Genomic DNA, 18839 nt, shown 5'->3' with positions numbered 1-18839 from the left:
TTCTATATTTTATTATATTTAAATTAATTTTATTTTTTCTAATTATATTTTAATTTGGTTCCTGCTGGGCTGAAGTGTGTGACTGAGTATTTGACCCCTTTAGTGGAGAAGATGAAGAAGATGATGTTAATAGGAAGAGCCAAAGCTGGGTAGAACTGTGATGGAAAAATTATTTGTCTTTAGTATCCTATGACCTTAGAGAGTCTAGATAAGCCTCAAGGAGACTGGAGAACCAAGGGTTGATATTAAATAGGCTTTGAGTTGAAAGGGATTTTATTTTAGGGACCCTGAATATATCAAAGACCTGATTATGGATGTTCGCTTTATTTCATAACTTTAGGTTTGAAATTTCATCATTTACTTAACTACATGAATACTTTCTCCTGCAATTAATCTGTATTGTCACAGGTGGGAGTCACTCATCTGTGTCTTATGAACTGAACAAGGCAGCTCTTCTACCTGAGATTTTAATAGAATTTTTGTTCAAGATTCCCTTTATGAATTTATGAACCTATATTTTCCAACTTAAAAAAGATTAAGAATGTATCTAATTAAAACTTCTGAGGTTGACCATTTATTTAAAAGTAGATAATTCTTTTGGTACAATAAGATTATATTCCTATATATTTTGCATATATATAAATATATATATATATATATATATACACACAATTACATGGTTACTATTATCCCTTAAACAGCACTTGTCTATTAACAATCCTAGAAGGTAACTAGTGACAATATTACAATTCTCATTTTATAGATGGTGAAACTGAAGCTCAGAGATATAAGTTAAAGTATTTGTCTATAGGAATAACAATTATATAATATGTTTATATTTTATATAATAAGAGAATATACACAAATATACACATCAATGACAACATACACATATACACATACACACACATATAATAATACATCCATTAAATATTCTTCAAATCCTTAATATCATTTGATTCAATTAACAACGTTGTTAAGGGGGCGGCTAGGTGGCTCAGTGGGTAGAGCACTGGCCTTGGAGTCAGGAGTACCTGGGTTCAAATCCGACCTCAGACACTTAATAATGACCTAGCTGTGTGGCCTTGGGCAAGCCACTTAGCCCCATTCCCTTGTAAAATCTAAAACAAACAAACCAAAAAAACCCAACGTTGTTGAGTAGGAAGGACTATTCCCACTTTATAGGAAAGCAAACTGAGATCTTGAAGCGTTCGCTGACTTGCTCAAGGTCATTCAAGTCATAAGCCCCAGCTCTGAGTCTCCTGACTCCCTGTTCCCTACCTCACATCACCTGCCTTAATGCTCGTAAAAAGCCGGTGTGCGCTGGGCCGGGCTGGAAGCAGACGATGACGTTCCTCCATGAGTCACCCGACGTATCGGGCCGTAGGAACACCGCAGAGGGTGTACTGTCAAGGCTCATCCAATGATATTGCAGCTGGGGACAGCTGGAAATCGACAGTGGAAGCCCTTGCCCGGGGCGTTTTCTATGTACTCTGAAACATTTATATTTCTGTTAACTCCGACTCCAGGGCGCACAGAGGTGGAGAATTAAAATAGACCGGTTTTTCACTCACCCTCCTAGAATTCCCCATCTGTTCTTTTGTCCTGGGGACACCGAAGGTGAAATTCACCCCATAGAACAGTGAGAAAGTGAGAAAAGATTCAAATGGGCTTTGGTTTCATATCACAATGGACCCATTCATTAAAAAAAAAAAGAACCCCCCCACCTCTACATAGACAGGCAGACAGACAGACAATCAGACACACACACACACACACACGCACACACACAGACACACACACACAGACACACACACACACACACAAACAGTCTGAGACAAAGGCTTCTCTTCTGTCGTCTTCATTCTCACACTCTGCTGTCTCTTAGGCTAGCTTTTCAGCATTGTCTGATGATTGAGTGCGATAGAGAATTACTGAGCCAACCCAATACTGTGATGTCATGTAAAGGAGGAGCTCTGAGGTTCTTCATGTTTGTTTACAAAACGAATTCTCTCTCTCTTTTTTTTTTTTGCTCTTGGGGAGAGTGATGTTGGGGGGCAGAGTATGCTGTGCTTTGGTTTGGGGGATTTATCTCATATTATGGTCAGAGCATTGCTTTAAAAGACCTAGGTTCAAACCCCAGTTTCACCATTTATTTGAGAAATGAGAGACGATAGGAGGATATCTCTAATCTTCCGGTTAATATATGCTGAACCTTGCACAGAAGTAGGACCTTACACAAATGTTTGTTAAATGAAGCAATGCCATTAGAATTAACCAGTGTTGTCAAGACAATGGCCTTTGATTCATTCTGTAAGAAAGCAAATACTGGGACAGTCAGGCAGGCGAAGCCAGGTTTATGGTATTTTTAGATACATCAGAGTAGAAAGAAACCTGGAGTTTTTAACCCAATGCCTAGGTTTGAATCCTGAAGTATTTATTGTTGTACTTTTACATTCCTATTTTCCTCATTTAAAAAAATGAAGGTATAGGTGGCTCAGTACCTGAGTTCAAATCCAGCCTCAGACACTTAATAATTACAAACTATGTGGCCTTGGGCAAGCCACTTAACCCCATTTGCCTTGCAAAAACTAAAAATAAAAACCCCAAAACAAATAAAAAATGAAGGTATACAAAACAAATACTTACACAACCTTCCTCACAGGGTTATTTTGCTTTTTGCATCTTAAAGCCTACTGAAATGTGCTATGTGGAAGCCAGATGAGGAGAATTTAGTTCACCTAGCACATCCATTATGGAGCCTTCTCCATATTGCTCAGATCCCTGTTCCTCTGTTTTTATAGCAATCCTTTGTATTTTTCTAATGCATACATAAGAGTTAATTTGTATTCACCTTGTTTGTTTATACATCACATCTTCTCTTAATGCTCTGTAAGTTCTGTGAAGTCAGATACCATATCTAATTGAACTTAAGTGGCTTGTACTTCACAGAAATCACAGAAATTTTAGAGGAGGGAGACATAATGGGAATAAGTATGTTAAATTAAAATGGTCAACTCCATCTTGCTGAAAGCTTACATTTTGTGATGTTTCTATATAAGATATTTTTAGGTAAGCCATAGAATGCTATAGTTTGGCAATGACTATTTCCCAAAATTGGTAAACCATTTCTTTCTCTTCCCATCCCCCCTGCATTTTAATAGAAGTAGTGGAATGCTGAGTGATTTGATTCCTTCACAGCCAAACCAGAAGTCAGGAACTTTTTAAGTTTCTCTGCCTTCTCTTTGTTTGTGATGACCAATGTGTACAGGTATCTGCTGCAGTGGTCCTTAAACTTCACATTGTCCTTGCTTTTTCTTGACCTTGACAGATTTAGCATCCCTTTATCTGGCTGTGAGCAGGAAGTCTTTTATTTCTTCATTTATTCAGAGCATGGTTATGGCAGAGGCTGTATGAGTGGGCAGTATGTGGCTAGAGAGCTGGAACCCTAGGCCTACCACAAGAGAGATACTCACAATTTGGTAAACCACTTCCAATGACATGTTTCCCCACCTTCCAATAGTAAACTATTGTTAATGATATGTATTTACGAAGTCTGGTAAATTACTGGTAAACACTTGCTACTGGCATTAGGAAACAAAGGCTTTGATTGGTAATTTCCTTCATATGCTTAGATTATTGATCACCCAACAGAATTTATATTTAACTTGTAAACACTCTTGGCCAGAATCATAAAAGACTATTGGAGGCCCTAACCAAACTGGTTTCCAACTTTTGCATTCCCCAAATTTTGAAAAATTAGCATCTTGTATTCTCTTGAGAGTCCCATTGATTGATGAAGACTGGCCATAGTGCCACCTTCAAAGGAGATTCATGGAACTTTGTTATGAGCTTGAGTTTAAGAAACATTTGCTGGGGTCTTTAGAAATCAGGTTAGTGGTTTCTTCCTACTGGGTTTGATTTATAACTGTTGAATAGTTAATAAAGTTTGATTGCATAGCAAAGAAATGGTCATCCAACCTCCCCTTAAAGACTTCTATAGAGAAAGAACCCACCATTTCCCAAGACAACCTGTTTGATTTTTGGCAACTGAAATTCTTGGAGATGTTTTTCTGATACCAAGCCTGACTTTTCCTCTTTGAAATTTCCACTCTTTGCTTTAGATTCTGCACTCTGGGTCCACACTTAAAATCTGATCCATCTTCCACAAGATACATATAACTTGAAGACACATATAACTACAATATCTATCCCAGGTTAAACATCATTAGTTCTTCCAGTCAATTCTCTGTGACTTGGACTTAAGACCCTTCATCATTCTGATTTTCTTCCTCTGTATACTCTATTTATAGCATATCTATATAGCTCTATAATTTATTGTCTTTCTTAAACTGTAACACACAGAACATATGATGATCTGATCAGGGAAAGCACTGAGGGGCTATCCTCTCCTTACAACTGAAAACTATGTTACTCTCTTAATGCAGTTCAAGATCACATGAACTGTTTTGGCTACATCTATCTACTGATTCACAATGCCTTCCTCCTTGAAAAATTTTCATTCTAACCATGCCTCAACATCTTTTACTTGTGGATTTGATTTTTTTGAACTCCAATATAATTTACATTTATCTTCATTGAATTTCATTTTATTTGGTCTAGTCCAATGCTTTACAGGATCAATTTTTGGATCTCAATTATGACTAATGGCATGTTCCTTATCCCTTTCAGATTGATGACAGTTGCACACTTAATGAAAATTTCACCTCAACTTTTATCCAGGTCATTGATAAAATTGGGAAATGTCAGGGAACTAAGCACAGACACATGGGGCTCTCCATTGGAGACCTGTTAAGTATTAGTGACTATTCTTTGAATTGAGTCATTCAGTAAGATCTCAAACCATTTAATTATAGTGCTATCTAGTTAGTTCACATCTCTTTGTATTCCAAAGGAATAGAGTGAGATACTTTATCAGATGCTTTGCTAAAATCTAGATAAATTATATTTATAGTTGTACCCTGATTAACCAGCTCAGGAATGCTGTCCAGAAAGCAAATAAATCTGGCATGACCTGTTCTTGATTAAGCTATATTGGTCCTATAATGATTGCTTCCTTGTCTGAATGGTTGCTAACCATGTTAATAGTGATCTGTTTTAAAAATTTCCAAGGAATTGAAACTGGCCTATAATAATTCAGACTTTGTTCTCCTTCCTTTTTTTGAAAATTGAAATTATATTGCCTTCATGCAGTTCTGCTGTAGTTTCCCTAGTTCACATGATCTTCAGATATCACCAATATAGACTCAGCAATTTCATCTGCCAGTTTTTTTAGTACCCAAGAATATAGTTCACCTGGGGCAGGTGACTTGAATTTATCAAGGACAAGGAGATACTCATTTATGTTCCTTTTCCTGAGTATTAGCTCCCCATTGGTCATTTTTGCTTTGTCATTCCTGGGAAAAATGGCATTCTTCTGAATAGAAACAATGGAAGAAAGTTAAGAATTGAGCATTTATGTCTTTACATTTCTTTGTCAGTTATTTTCATCCTATCCACCCCAAGCAGTGGTTCTATTCCATGCATGATCCTCTTCTTTCCCCCATTTCCACTAAAAATCCCTTGCTATTATCTTTAGTTTCCCCTGCCAAATTCAGCTCATACTGAGTGTTTGTATTTCTGACATGAGTTTTATAGGACTGTGACGGTTTTTTATAATTTACCTTTTATTCTCTGCTGTTGCTTCCATCTTCTGTTCATATCTTTTTGTCTTTTCAGACCAACACCCATTTTTTCCTCATTTAAATTTTTCCTCTTTAAATTTTGTGATTTTCATTCTAAAAATCTTTCTTGGCTATTTTCCCTAATAAAGTATTAGTTCATGTGCTAATGTCTATACAAAGGCGCATTGGTAAATGCTTAAGAACCAACTCAATGGAAAAAAATGTGCACCTGGCACACTTTTAATTTTAATCAGTGTGATAAATATTTTTCCATTACTTTCATAGCTATAGAAAATCCACAAAACAATAAATCATTTGTAGTATTTACTGTTTTCCAATATGTAAATGCTTACACTGAAAATTTAACAATCTGTTTTCACTACCTGGTTCAAGCTTGGTCTATCACACTTCTATATATAAACCTTCCTTTGAACTTTTTGAAATGATTCTCCAATATTACAAATCACCATACTCTTATGCTCTGTCATAAACACCAAGAGCCAGTGATCGTTTCCCTCCAGGGTTCCATCACTTTCATTATAGCAACCAGTCCTTCCCTGATAGTGATGATAGGATTCAAAATACAATACCCAATGTTGGTCTTTATATCTTTTGAAAGATGAAAAGATCATTTAAGCAAGCTAAGAAGTTATTAGATGCTTTCCTTTAGGCAAAGAGAGAGCTCCAGCAGATGTCAGGATAATTGAAGCCTCTTGTCACTACTCTATGCCACTCAGATCTGGTGTCACCTTCTCTATGAAGACATTCGTGAATTCCCCATTTGTTGCTCTCTTCTTGAAATTATCTTAGACTTATTTTGTAAATATTAATTTTGACTCATGAGTGTACCACAAGCCTATTCCAGTAGAATGAAAGATCCTTTGAGAACAGGGACTGTTACATTCTTTTCTTTGTATCTTAACTGCTTAGCAGAGGAACTGACACATATAACTACTATTTAATAAAGGTTAAATGTTGAGTTGGAGGATATATTTTGGAAACAGAAAATCTGGGATTGAAATTCAGCCTTTAAACTGACTCTTATATCATGGGGAAATTTTTCTCTTTGGTCTTCAATTTTCTCATCTATAAAATGGGAACAATTTTATATTACCAACCTATTATCATCAATAATATTAATGAAAGAGAATTCCCAAAAAATGTCAAATTATAGGACCATGAGCAGGTTACCTTATCTTTTTTGTTTGTTTTCTCATCTGAACAAATACTACTACTTCTTTCTTTCTTTCTTTCTTTCTTTCTTTTCTTTCTTTCTTTCTTTCCTTCCTTCCTTCCTTCTTTCCTTCCTTCCTTCCTTCCTCCCTTCTTTCTTTCTTTCTTTCTTTCTTTCTTTCTTTCTTTCTTTCTTTCTTTCTTTCTTTCTCTCTCTCTCTCTCTCTCTTTCTTTCTTTCTTTCTCTCTTTTCTTCTTCTTCTTCTTCTTTCTCCTCCTCCTCCTCCTCCTCCTCCTCTTCTTCTACTACAACTACCACTCCCATTGTCACTACCAATCACATCACCACCACCACAACTACCACCACAGTTGCCACCACCACTCTTCCTCCTCAACTTCCTCCTTCTCCTTCTCTTCCTCACAGGGTTGTTGAGAGGAAAGTACTTTGTTAACTTTATTACAATACCTGAATAAAAATGAGTTATTATCTCCTTCAATGACAGATTACCATATAATGACAGGATTTCCCATTTTTGTTTTCATTTATTTCTATCTTTCTTGTAGAAAGAAATTGTTTTTCCTGTCTGCCTTTCCATTCCCTCAACTCCAACAGTTCCACCATAACCTGAACTCCAATCCTGGATCATACAATTTTCTATTGCATATTTCAAATTGGATTGTATGTTACAAAGATAGCTCCAATTAAACATTTCTGAAATGGAACTTATTATTTTTTCCCAAAACTCACTCCTCTTCCAATCTTCACTATTTCTGTTGAGAATACTGCCATCCTTCCAGGTTCTCAGGTTCATAAACACAGCATTATCTTCAACATTAGTTTTCCCCATTGCACATATACAATCATTGGCTAAATCTTGCTGTTTTTACTTTAAAACAGTGTCTCTCACATTAGACCCCTTCCCTCTAGTCACACAACTACTATTCTATACACTACTGTCAAAGTGACACTTCTTAAGTACAAATCTGATCATGTCACTTCCTAATCAATAAACTCTAGGGGGTTCCCTAATGCCTTAAGGAGAGAATGCAAACTTCTCTGTTTAGATTGTATAGTCCTCTTCAATCTGGTCCCAACCTTTCTTGCCAGCTTGACTGTGTATTAACCTCTCTTCTTCCTGCTGTGATCCAGAAAAACTGACCCTTTCTCTGTCCTCACACAAAAGACTCCATTCCCTCATCTCTATGCCTTTGAACTAGTATTTGCATGCCTAGAATTCACTTCCTCCTCACCCCTCTCATGGAATCAATCTGGTCTTTGCTCCAAGTCTCAGCTCAAGCATTACCTTCTATAAGTCTTTCCAACTACTGGTACCCTCTCATCTTGTATTTAACAAGGTAGTTGTTTATTAAAAAATATTTTGTTGGAAGATATTTTTCTTTATATTTAGTCTGAATAACCTTGGATACTTATTTGTTTTCTTCCCCATTAGAATATAAGCTGTGTAGAGATTCTTACACTCTTTGCATTTGTATTCCAAGTGCTAGTACATAGTCAATATTTAATAAATATTTGCTGATTGACTAATTGTGGAGAGTGGGGGCAGAGCAAGGCTATTCATATTATATTACACAAAACTCTAGCAGAGAAATTGTGGCTGATTTGCATAGAGATCTCCAAAAGCCTTTCTATTCTCATTTGTGTTAGAATTCCAAACTCTCCTGGAGGACACGGTGACCTAGTTAAAGCTCCCAGGGAAAATACTATTACTCCAACTGACCCCTACATGCCTTAAAAGGCTCAGTCTTTTAGTCAACAGACTAATGAGAGGCCCATCATCTGTAAAGTTGAACTCATAGTGGATCATTCATTACTTAAGGTGACACTGAATTGTGGTCAGGAAGAAATATGGTGGCTATGGGCTTTTTCCTTGGGAGAAAAACAATAGTTATTTTAAAACAGTTTATGAGACAAGGGAGGGAAGTGACTGAGATTATAGCATGGCAGCACTTGTGTCTTCTCTTTGAACTCTGGGGTTCTGAGGCCATTCAGACTATCTATCTGACTCTAGGAAGGAATATATTTTAACTATTCCAGTCATATTGGTTATCTGTCCTGTTCTTGAAAAATATAATTCCTAGGAAAATTTTGCTCTCACTATTTTCCCATTTCCATTCCTATCTCCTGATTACTTTTCCTTTTTGGGGGGGAATGGGATTATACTTCCTCTCTAACCTTACCTTTCTCTACTTGGTTATATTTACCTCCCTTTCCCTTCAGTTCATGTTCTTATGATTCTTTGCAGCTCTAATATTCTATGTTCTAAATTCTCTAGACAATGACATTCTATGTTCTATATTCTAAGGTTCTTTTCAGGGTGGAGGAATACATAGAATACTGGACTTGGAAGTTAGAAAATTTGGGTTCAAGTTCTACCTCTGACACTGACTGGGTGAGTTCTCTAATCCTCAGTTTCTTTATCTGTAAAGTGAAGATAATGATACTTAACTCATTTCACAAAGTTGTGAGGAAAGCACTTTGGAAATCTTCATATATTTAAACTACAAATATCATTCCAAATATATATAAGTATCCTTGTGTTCAGTGGTTCTATTACCTCCCTTGATATGAATATTATATTTTTTGTTCTTAGAGCTTAATATTCAAGGTTTAGATTGGACCTCTGAGGTTCCATTCCACATTTAAGATTCTATGACTTTAAGGTAACTACAATAAGAATCTGAGTACAATCTGGGTACCAAGTCAAACAGATCCACTAGTTCCCTTATAATTGGGCAACACAAGCCTGACACCCAGTGGTTAGTTCAGACCCATTCCCAAGGAAATGATTCTCATGGGAGATGAGAGTCTGTCTGTCTGGGTGAGTATATATTCATGTGACTCAGGGTCCATAGGTAAAAGGACAAGTCTAAAGTCTAAATTCAGCCATGGTGTGCTTGCTATCTGACACAGTTAGCCTAATGCAAAGGATAGTGCCAGCTAGCTTCATACAAAGGAACTAAAATAAAGCTTCAGACAAGAACAGCATTGCACCAAAGGCAGCCTTTCCCAAAGCAGACACTGAAGCAATTACACTCAGTGCTCCCTTGAGAATTCTGATCTGTGGCACAAAGAGGAGGGATATGGAGAAAATGGAATATTTAAAGGTCAGTTTCTAAATCTAATCCATACTGTACTTCTGTGGGATATCATAAGGGAACAGACTTGCCACCACCGAATGCGACTCTTCCCAGATATTGGGCTAATAGGGTAAAAGCTGGATTGTGCATAAGTATATACAGTCACACACATGTGTGGAGAGGAGGACCACCATCACTATTTCAGGGGAGTCAGAATGTCAGAAGTTAGGAGGGAATTCTAAGGGGATCTAGAATGACTGATTTCTGAATAAGTATTCTCTCAACAGCATCCTTGAGAAGTAATTTTCTAGTCTTTGCTGAAAACACTCCAAGGACAAGGGCCTTACCACCCTTGAGTAGTACCTTATACTTGAGAACAGCTCTTACATTTGGGAAGGTTTTCCCTTCATAGAACTGAAATTTGCCTTCTCTAAATCTCAGCCACTGATTGTACTTCTTCCTTCTGGGGCTAAGCAAAGCAAATATAATCCCTCTTCTAGGGACATATCCTTATGAACAGCAAATAAATATCCTTCTGAACTACAAAGCAAAATTTCTATCAACATAAAGTCTTGAAGGATGCCACCTAAATAGAAAGGGGGGAAAAAGACCACCTTCCCAGACCTCAATTAAGATAGATGTTCTTTTATTTGTTTTATTTTACTTTATTTATTCATTTATTTTTTATTATATAAATATTTTATTTGTTTTTCAATATTATACAACAGTCATTTCTACCTATCATTTTTTGTAAGGACTTGAATTTTATAATTTTTTCCCATCCTCCCTTCTCTTCCCCTCCCCCATTAGATTGCCACAGAAGGCAATCTGATAATCTTTACATTGTTTCCTTTGCTATACATTGAACAAAATTGGTGAGAGAAAAAAACATATCCTTGAGGAAGAAATAAAATATTAAAGATAGAAAAATTATTGAGTACATAAGACAACTTTTTTAAAAATTGAAGGCAATAATCTTTGGTCTTTGTTTAAACTCCATAGTTCTTTCTCTGGGTACAGATGGTATTCTCTATCACAGATACCTTAAGACTGTCTCTGATTATTGCACTGATGGAATGAGCAAGTCCATTAAGATTGATCATCACCCCTGTGTTGTTGTTAGGATGTACAATGTTCTTCTGGTTCTGCTCATCTCACTCAGCATCTGGGCTTCTCTGAAATCCTAACCCTCCTGATTTCTAATAGAAAAATAATGCTTCATCATATATATATATATATATATATATATATATATCACATATATTCCATCATACACACACACACACACACACACACACACACACACACACACACACACACTACAATTTGCTCAGCCATTCTCCAATGATGGACATCCCCTCAATTTCCAATTCTTGCCACCAGAAATGGAGCTGCTATGAGTATTTTTTGTACAAGTGATGTTTTTTACCCTTTTTCATGATCTCTTCAGGCTATAGATCCCAGTACTGGTACAGCTGGATCAAAGGGTAAGATTCATCTTCTTGAATTCTATTCTGACCTCAGACTCTACCTTTAGGACCCTGGGCAAGTTACTTGTTTGCTTCAAATTCCTTATCTAAAAAGTGAGCTGGAGAAGGAAATGGTAAATCATTTCAGTATCTTTGCTAAGAATACTCCAAATGGGGTCATGAAGAATCAGACACAATTGAAAACAACAAAAGGTTTCAATTTTCTCATTTGAAAAATGGTACAGCTTTGACTATGCTATCTAGATAGTGATGTCCAGTTCTGACTTTCTGGGTTCTAAGATTTTTCTGACTCTGACCTTTTAGGTTCTAAGATCCTAAGTGGACCTAGGTTCTAGGGCTCAGTCAAGTTCTTTGCCTTTTTCCTCACCTTATACCACCTTCCCTAGTTTTTGTATAGAAGTCTGTGTGCATTGAACAGGACTGCAAGCAGATGCTGACGTTTATTCTCTATGAGTCACACAGTTATCAGGCCATAGCAACATAGTGGAGGTTGTATTGTTGCAGCTTTCAAAAAACCATTATGATGAAAGCATTAGGAATGTGAGTTTCTTTTAAAAAAATGTTAAATCCTGTGCTCTATCCACTCTTTCCTGGGAAAGTTTTGTTAATTGGGAATCATGGGAACATTAATTCATATGATCAACCCTGTCTAAGCTGGTGACCCAAGACCGTTCACTCATTCATTCATTTAGCAAACATTTATTAAAGACTAAAAATACCTGTACTAGACCTCTAGGATATAAATCCAAAAATTAAAACAGTCCCTGTTCTGAAGGAATATAGATTATTTTTTTTTATTTTGTGGGATGGAGTGGGAGGTAGACTTGGGGAGTGGTGGTATTATAACACATGCACATAGCTAAATCATGCAAAGTATGGGGAACAACCCAAAATAAAGTTCAATGGGGATGGGAAATGTGTTAGTATATGGGGGTGTCAAGGGAGCCTTCAACTCAAAAGTGAAATTCCATCTTCGCTGAATGACAAGCTGGCCCATTTATTAGGAATGTAGAGAGCATGAAGTCCTACAGTAAGCATTTATTAAGTAGTTACTATTTGTCAGTACCTACTACTGTGTGAAGTGCTGGGAATACAAAGAAAAGCAAAGGAATTCATCTGCAAATGGGGAAGATGTACAAACAAAACAGGTATGGATACATGGAAGCCAATCTCAGAGAGAAGGCACTATCACGGAGGGTGGTAGTGCTACAGGAAAGGAAATAACATCTTTTATAAGGTGGAATTTGAGTTGAATCTTAAAAGAAGCCAGGAAAGTTGGCAGAGGGTGGGGGAAAATGGAAGAGAGAAGGAGCATATTCCAGGCATAGGGGACAGCTGATGAAAAGAGTTGGGAGAAAGTGTCATATGTGAAAAATAGCGAGAAGACATTTAGAATGTGTGGAAGAGAGTAAAATGGAAGAAGACTAAAACGTAGTAAGGGGCTAGGTTATGAAAGACTTTAAAATCCAAACTGATTTTTTTTCATTGGATTCTGAAGATAACAGAGCTGGATTTGGGGGGCGGGGGGATGGGGTGATGGCTGACATGGTCAGACCTGGATTGTAGAAAGATTACCTTGGCGTCCAAGTGGAGAATGGACCAGAGTAGGGAGAAACTTTTGGTAGTAAGACCAAGAAATATGTTCTTACAATAGTATTTTTGTGGGGTGATGATGACCTGTTCCAGGGTGGTGGCAGGAGAAGAGAAGAGGAGAGAAGAGAAGAGAAGAGAAGAGAAGAGAAGAGAAGAGAAGAGAAGAGAAGAGAAGAGAAGAGAAGAGAAGAGAAGAGAAGAGAAGAGAAGAGAAGAGAAGAGGGTGTATAGGAGAGATGTAGTGAAAGTAGAAATGACAGGACTTGGTAACATTGGAGGTAGGGAGTGACTAAAGGACACTAAAGTGTCATAACATAGAAATGTAGAAGAAATACAGATTATGAAGACCTTTAAATGGGAATAGAATTCATATTTGATCTTAGAGACTAAAGTGAATCTTTGGAGCTTCCTGAGTAGAGAAATGACAAGGATTGATTTATGCTTTTGAAATGCAATTAACTATTGGTGGAACTGTGAATTGGTTCAACCATTCCATAATTTGGAATGACATAAGAAGCATCCTTACCCTTTGCCCTGTTCATTCCAAATGTTAGTCTTATACTCAGAGAAATCAAAATAGGCAGAAAGGTTTCAAATAAACCAAAGTTTATTTTTTATAGTAGCACTTTTTGAAGTAGCAAAAAACTGGAAACAAAGATGATGCCCAACAATTCTCAAAACCCCTTGAAATCATTCCCTTTCTCTCTTCTTTTATTCAGACTCTTAAGAGGCTACTTTTTCTCTTCAAGTTCAATTCTTCTACTAGTGTGCTTGATCTCATTCCCTTCTGTCTCTTTGTCTCAAAACCACCTTCTCCATCCATCCCAAAACTCAATCTTTCTATTGGCTTCTTCATTCCCTGAAAATATGCTCAGGTCATCTCCATCTTTTAAAAACCCAACAACTTTAAATTGCTACAATTTCCTGAAACTATTGTCTTCAATATCTATTCTTATTCACAACCAAACTCTTAGAGAAACCTAATAACATTCCTTGTCTCCAATTCCTCTTTTCTTATTCATTTTTCAACCTTTTTCAATCTGATTTTTAATTTCTTTAAACTCAGATTACTACCTTCAAAGTTACTAATGATTTCTTTATTGTAAAATCCATACACTTTCCTCAATTCTTATTCTTCTTTATCTCTTTAATATTAAAATCTGATGATTCTTGATATTTGCTAGATCATTCCTTATTAGTCTCTTCTGCCGGATCATAAGTTAGTCCTACTCCTTAAGCATGAATATACCCAAAGGCTCTGTCTTAAGGCCCTCTTCTTTATATTTTCTTAATGCCCTTGCTAACATGTGACCTTGTTAACTCCCAGGGTCTTAATTATCATCTCTTTTTGCAGATGTCTTTTTCATAAACAGTCTTTGTCTTTTCACCTGTTGCCCTGCATCACAAACTGCTTATTAGACTTTTCAAACTATAGATTACACAGACTTCACACATCCAAGACAGAACTCATTGTATTCCCCTCTACATGCACCCACCCTTCTTCTGAACTCCCCTGGTTCCATTGCAAGTTTTATTCTCCTAGACCCCAGGTCTGTAGACTCAGAGTCATCTTCGATTCCTCACTCTTCATGTCACATATCATAGTGAGGCTATTCCCATGTCATCTCCCACCTTCATGCCCTTTACTTCATCCAGAAGAGTACTATCATAGTGAAAGCCCTTTTCACTCCTCACCTGAGCTATGGTAATACTTCCCTGATCAATTTCCTTGCTTCCAGTCTCTTGCTTTTCTAATCAATCCAATACACCACTGCTAAAATAATATTGCTAAAGTTCAGTTCTAATCACTCACTCTCCTGTTCCATTACTTCTAGTATCTACTTATTTTTTTTCTGGCATCCAGTGCGAAACTTCTGTTTGATATTTACATAACTTCACAAACTAGCTCCAGTCTGTCTTTATTGTCTTAGTTTGCTTGAGTCCCTTTGAAGTCTCTGCTCCAGCCCAGCTAGTCTATTTGCCACACTCTTCAATCCATCTGCATTTGCACAGAGTATCTTCCATACCTGAAATTCACTCTATCCTTACTTTTGTTTCTCAGAAGCCCTAGTTCCTTTCAAAATTCAACTCAAGCATGGCATAATAATAATAATAATAATAATAATAATAATAAAAATAGCTTATTTAACTTTAAGGCTTTCAAAGTACTTTATAAATATTTTCTCAAATTTTCCTCACAACAACCCAAGGAGATAATTGTTATTATAACCACCACTTTTCAGGTAGGAAACTGAGGCAGGTTGATTAAATGACTTGTCTGATATCACACAGCATAGTATCATACACAATAGTTATCTAAGTTCAGATTTGAACTTAGTTTTTCCTGATGTCTGGTGCAGTAATTTCTCCTCTGCATCCCCCTGCTGTTTTCTAAAAGAAGCCTTTCCTGATTCTCTTACTGCTGTTAATGCTTTTTCCCTAAAGTTACACACACACACACACACACACACACACACACACCCATGCACATAATTTCTGTATTTTGTGTGAACTTTTTATGCATCTGTTGTCTCCATGGATAAAATGCAGTTTCTTTGAGGGTAGGGACTGGTTATTTATATTTTTGAATTCTCAGAGTTTAGCCTAGTTCCTGGATTATAGTAGGCACTTAAAAAATTGATTGATTGGAAACAGCTAAACAATTTTATTTTATTGTGATAATCAATGTAGGGGAAGATAGGTGGCATAGTAGATAAACATTGAATTTGAAATCAGGAAGATTCATGTTGATGAATTCAAATATGGTCTTATAGATTTGCTAGTTGTGTGACCCAGGGCAAGTCACTTAACCTTGTTTGCCTTAGTTTCTTCATCTGTAAAATAAGCTGGAGAAAAAAATGATAAACCCCTATAGTATCTCTATCAAGAAAATATCAAATAAGATCATGAAGAGTAAGAAAGGACTGGACAACAACAACAATAAAAATACATGAATGAGGAGAATTTTTTAAAAAATATTGAAATATTTATAAGGAGCTTACATGCAGAGAGAGACATGCTGCTACTATTAGTCCTTAGGTTTCAAAGAAGTGAATAGTGGTGTGAGTTGCATAATTATGTTTATTATAGTGAGGGGTGTGCTGTGCAAGACATCCTTCTCACTTGCCTTTACCAGAATTGTTCCATCTTAGGGTGTGATTCAAAGGAAACAGGACTATTGGAGATGGTCTGGTTGCTGCAGGAGTCTGGCTTTAAATTGGCTTCCCTTCCTCTTGTATCATCGAGGCAGCACATAATATCATTAATGCTGAGCAATCACGATCAAATGATATTTGGCCGATAGAAGGCAATAACTTGATATATCCTAACCTGTTACTCAATGGACTAAGAAACAAATAAGAAGGGGTGGCTAGGTGGCGCAGTGAATAGAGCACCAGCCTTGGAGTCAGGAGTACCTGGGTTCAAATCTGAACTCAGACACTTAATAATTACCTAGCCGTGTGGCCTTGGGCAAGCCACTTAACCCCATTCATCGTCTTGAAAAATCTAAAAAAAAAAAAAAAAAAAGAAACTAGTAAGAAGACCCAGGAAAACAATATTTACAATGTAAATAAAAAAATATTCACCTCCTTGAAACTGAATGCTATGTCATTATATGAGTAATCTTGGCCCCAAAGATGAGCAAATAGACCTCTCTCCACCTCTTTGAAGAGGTTTTCAGTGTAGAACACTGTATTTACAGTCTTATTCAGGTGATGTGTGGGTTTGTTTTGTTGAACTGCAGTATTTTTCTCTTTCTTGTTTGTTTGTTTTTGTTACAAATAATGACTTGCCAGATCGGGGAACTGAGAAGGAAGGGAAACATTTTTGGAAATGAGGCTGGTGTTAATCAGTCAGTCAATATCTATTAATCACCTGGTATACTATGGAGTACAGTCAGCTCTGGAGATATAAAAAGAGGCAAAGGAGAGCCTTTAAATTCAAGGACATTATTTAAACTGGAGGCTTGTGGAAGGCAGGAGCTTTCTTGCTTGTTTGGCACATACAAGTACTAAATGATTTTCATTCTTTCATCCAGCACACTATTTCAATTATCTGGTTGAGAGGTAATGAGGACTTGAACTAGGGGATGACAGTTCAAGTGAAAAGAAGAGTGTGGATGTGACTGCAAGGCTTACAGGAGCCAGCTCTAATGAGTTTGTGAACACTTAGTTGTTAAATTTTCAGTAAGAGCATCTGCATCTCAGAAATCGGCAGTCACTACCAAGCAAGGATTGATTTATTGTTTTGTTGATTTTCCAGACTTGAAAAAGTGTTAATAATGCAGATTAAGTTTAAAAGTGCATGTGCATACATTTTTTTAGGGCTGTTAAACATTTACCTCCATATCTTATATTGCTCTATAAACATTGCTTGGGCTTAGTAGGCGTATAATTAGAAGATTCAAGGGATGAAGTCATCACCAGATTGGAGGCCTGGTAATTGTAGGCTAATAATAACAGCAATAATAACAGCAACAACACGTATTTATAAAAATGTTTTAAAGTTTGCAAAGTGTTTTACTTTATCTCATTTGATCCTCATAACAGCCCTGGATATGAGAGATTCCATGTTTGTAGACTTTAACAAGACTCGGTAATGGCTTATACAGAACTAGTTTTAATGTAGTGCCTACTATGTGCTTCACAAATATTATCTCATTAGATCTTTACAACAGTCCTGGGAGGTGGGTACTATTATTCCTCCCCTCACTCCTTTCACTACTTTGCATTTGAAGAGACTGAGATAAACAGAGGTTTAATGAATTGACTTGCCCGAGATCACATAGCTAATAAGGATCTGAAGTCAAATTTGAACTCTGGAAGTGTTTTTTCCAAGAACAACGAACTTCCTGAATCCAGGTTCAGCTTGCTATCTATTAAGCTGCGTCTAAGAAGCATGACTTTGACGGGTAAAAAGAGTGGGAAGTAAGTGTCCAAGCATCCTGAGATGTTGAATCTGTGTAACTGGAAGGATCTTAGTTGGAAAAAGGGAAGCTAGTACAAGGGGAGTAAAAAGGAAAAGGAATAATAAATTCTGTTCCTATTTGAAAACCATGGGCTAAAGGAGTCTGGGTTGCCACCTTTTCCTGGTCTATTCTGAGGCAAGAACTGGATGGCATTTGTCTCTGTTCCCATGGTTATGAAAGTAAATGTTCTGGGGGGGGGCACAGAGCATGCCTGGGAGAAAGTTCATTCTCCCTCAGTGACTTACTTCTAGAACTGCTGATGCAGGTGCCCCATGGAAAACTTGGAGCATATTCTATTTAGAGACAATTCATCCTTACACAGCACATCTAGTGACTACTGTTTGCCTCGTTACCCATTAAGGGGACATTTGCATGCAAATGATTTTTTTTTTTCTTCTCAGCTCCCCAGGCAGAGTACTTCAGAATGTCCTGTTTGTCCTGCAATGGTCAGACTAGAGAGGAGTGAATAAATAGGAGATTGAGGTGAGAGGATTCTGCTTACCCATCTTAAGAGGAGTGGAAAAAAAGGAAGTATGACCAAATTTATTGATCAGATGAAATCCATTTTACTCTCTACTATATCAGTAGCTTATCCCAGATTCATTTTCCCAGAGCATTCTTTTGAACAATTATTGACTATTGCTATCCATTGTATATTGGATAAGATTAAAATTCCTTGGTCTAATATTTAAGACCCTCCAAAAATATCATCTTCACTTTATCTTTTCATATGGAATAAATATTAGTATTGGTAGGAATTTTAGCACAAAGAATATCAGAACTGGAAGAGATCATAGAATGTAAAGAAGTTCAGAATATAAATATATGTAT

The 18839-nt window shown here is 36.8% G+C and overlaps 2 long non-coding RNA genes across 3 annotated transcripts in view; one reads left to right on the top strand and one right to left on the bottom strand.

Annotated features, from left to right (window-relative positions):
* Positions 1 to 1468, bottom strand: part of LOC141518379 (uncharacterized) — a 77907-nt gene extending 76439 nt beyond the window's left edge. The window contains exon 1 of the long non-coding RNA XR_012477177.1: positions 1282 to 1468. This is a non-coding gene — a long non-coding RNA (uncharacterized LOC141518379). The remainder of the gene's footprint in view (positions 1 to 1281) is intronic.
* LOC141518369 (uncharacterized) overlaps positions 1 to 18839 on the top strand; it is a 130086-nt gene that overhangs the window by 3368 nt on the left and 107879 nt on the right. For both annotated transcript variants that reach the window (XR_012477168.1, XR_012477167.1), the window contains exons 2-3: positions 9182 to 9268; positions 18410 to 18491. This is a non-coding gene — a long non-coding RNA (uncharacterized LOC141518369). The remainder of the gene's footprint in view (positions 1 to 9181; positions 9269 to 18409; positions 18492 to 18839) is intronic.

This window comes from Macrotis lagotis, chromosome 1 (assembly GCF_037893015.1).
Source record: "Macrotis lagotis isolate mMagLag1 chromosome 1, bilby.v1.9.chrom.fasta, whole genome shotgun sequence".
Taxonomy (NCBI): Eukaryota; Metazoa; Chordata; class Mammalia; order Peramelemorphia; family Peramelidae; genus Macrotis; species Macrotis lagotis.
This window is presented reverse-complemented; position numbering and strand designations above follow the sequence as displayed.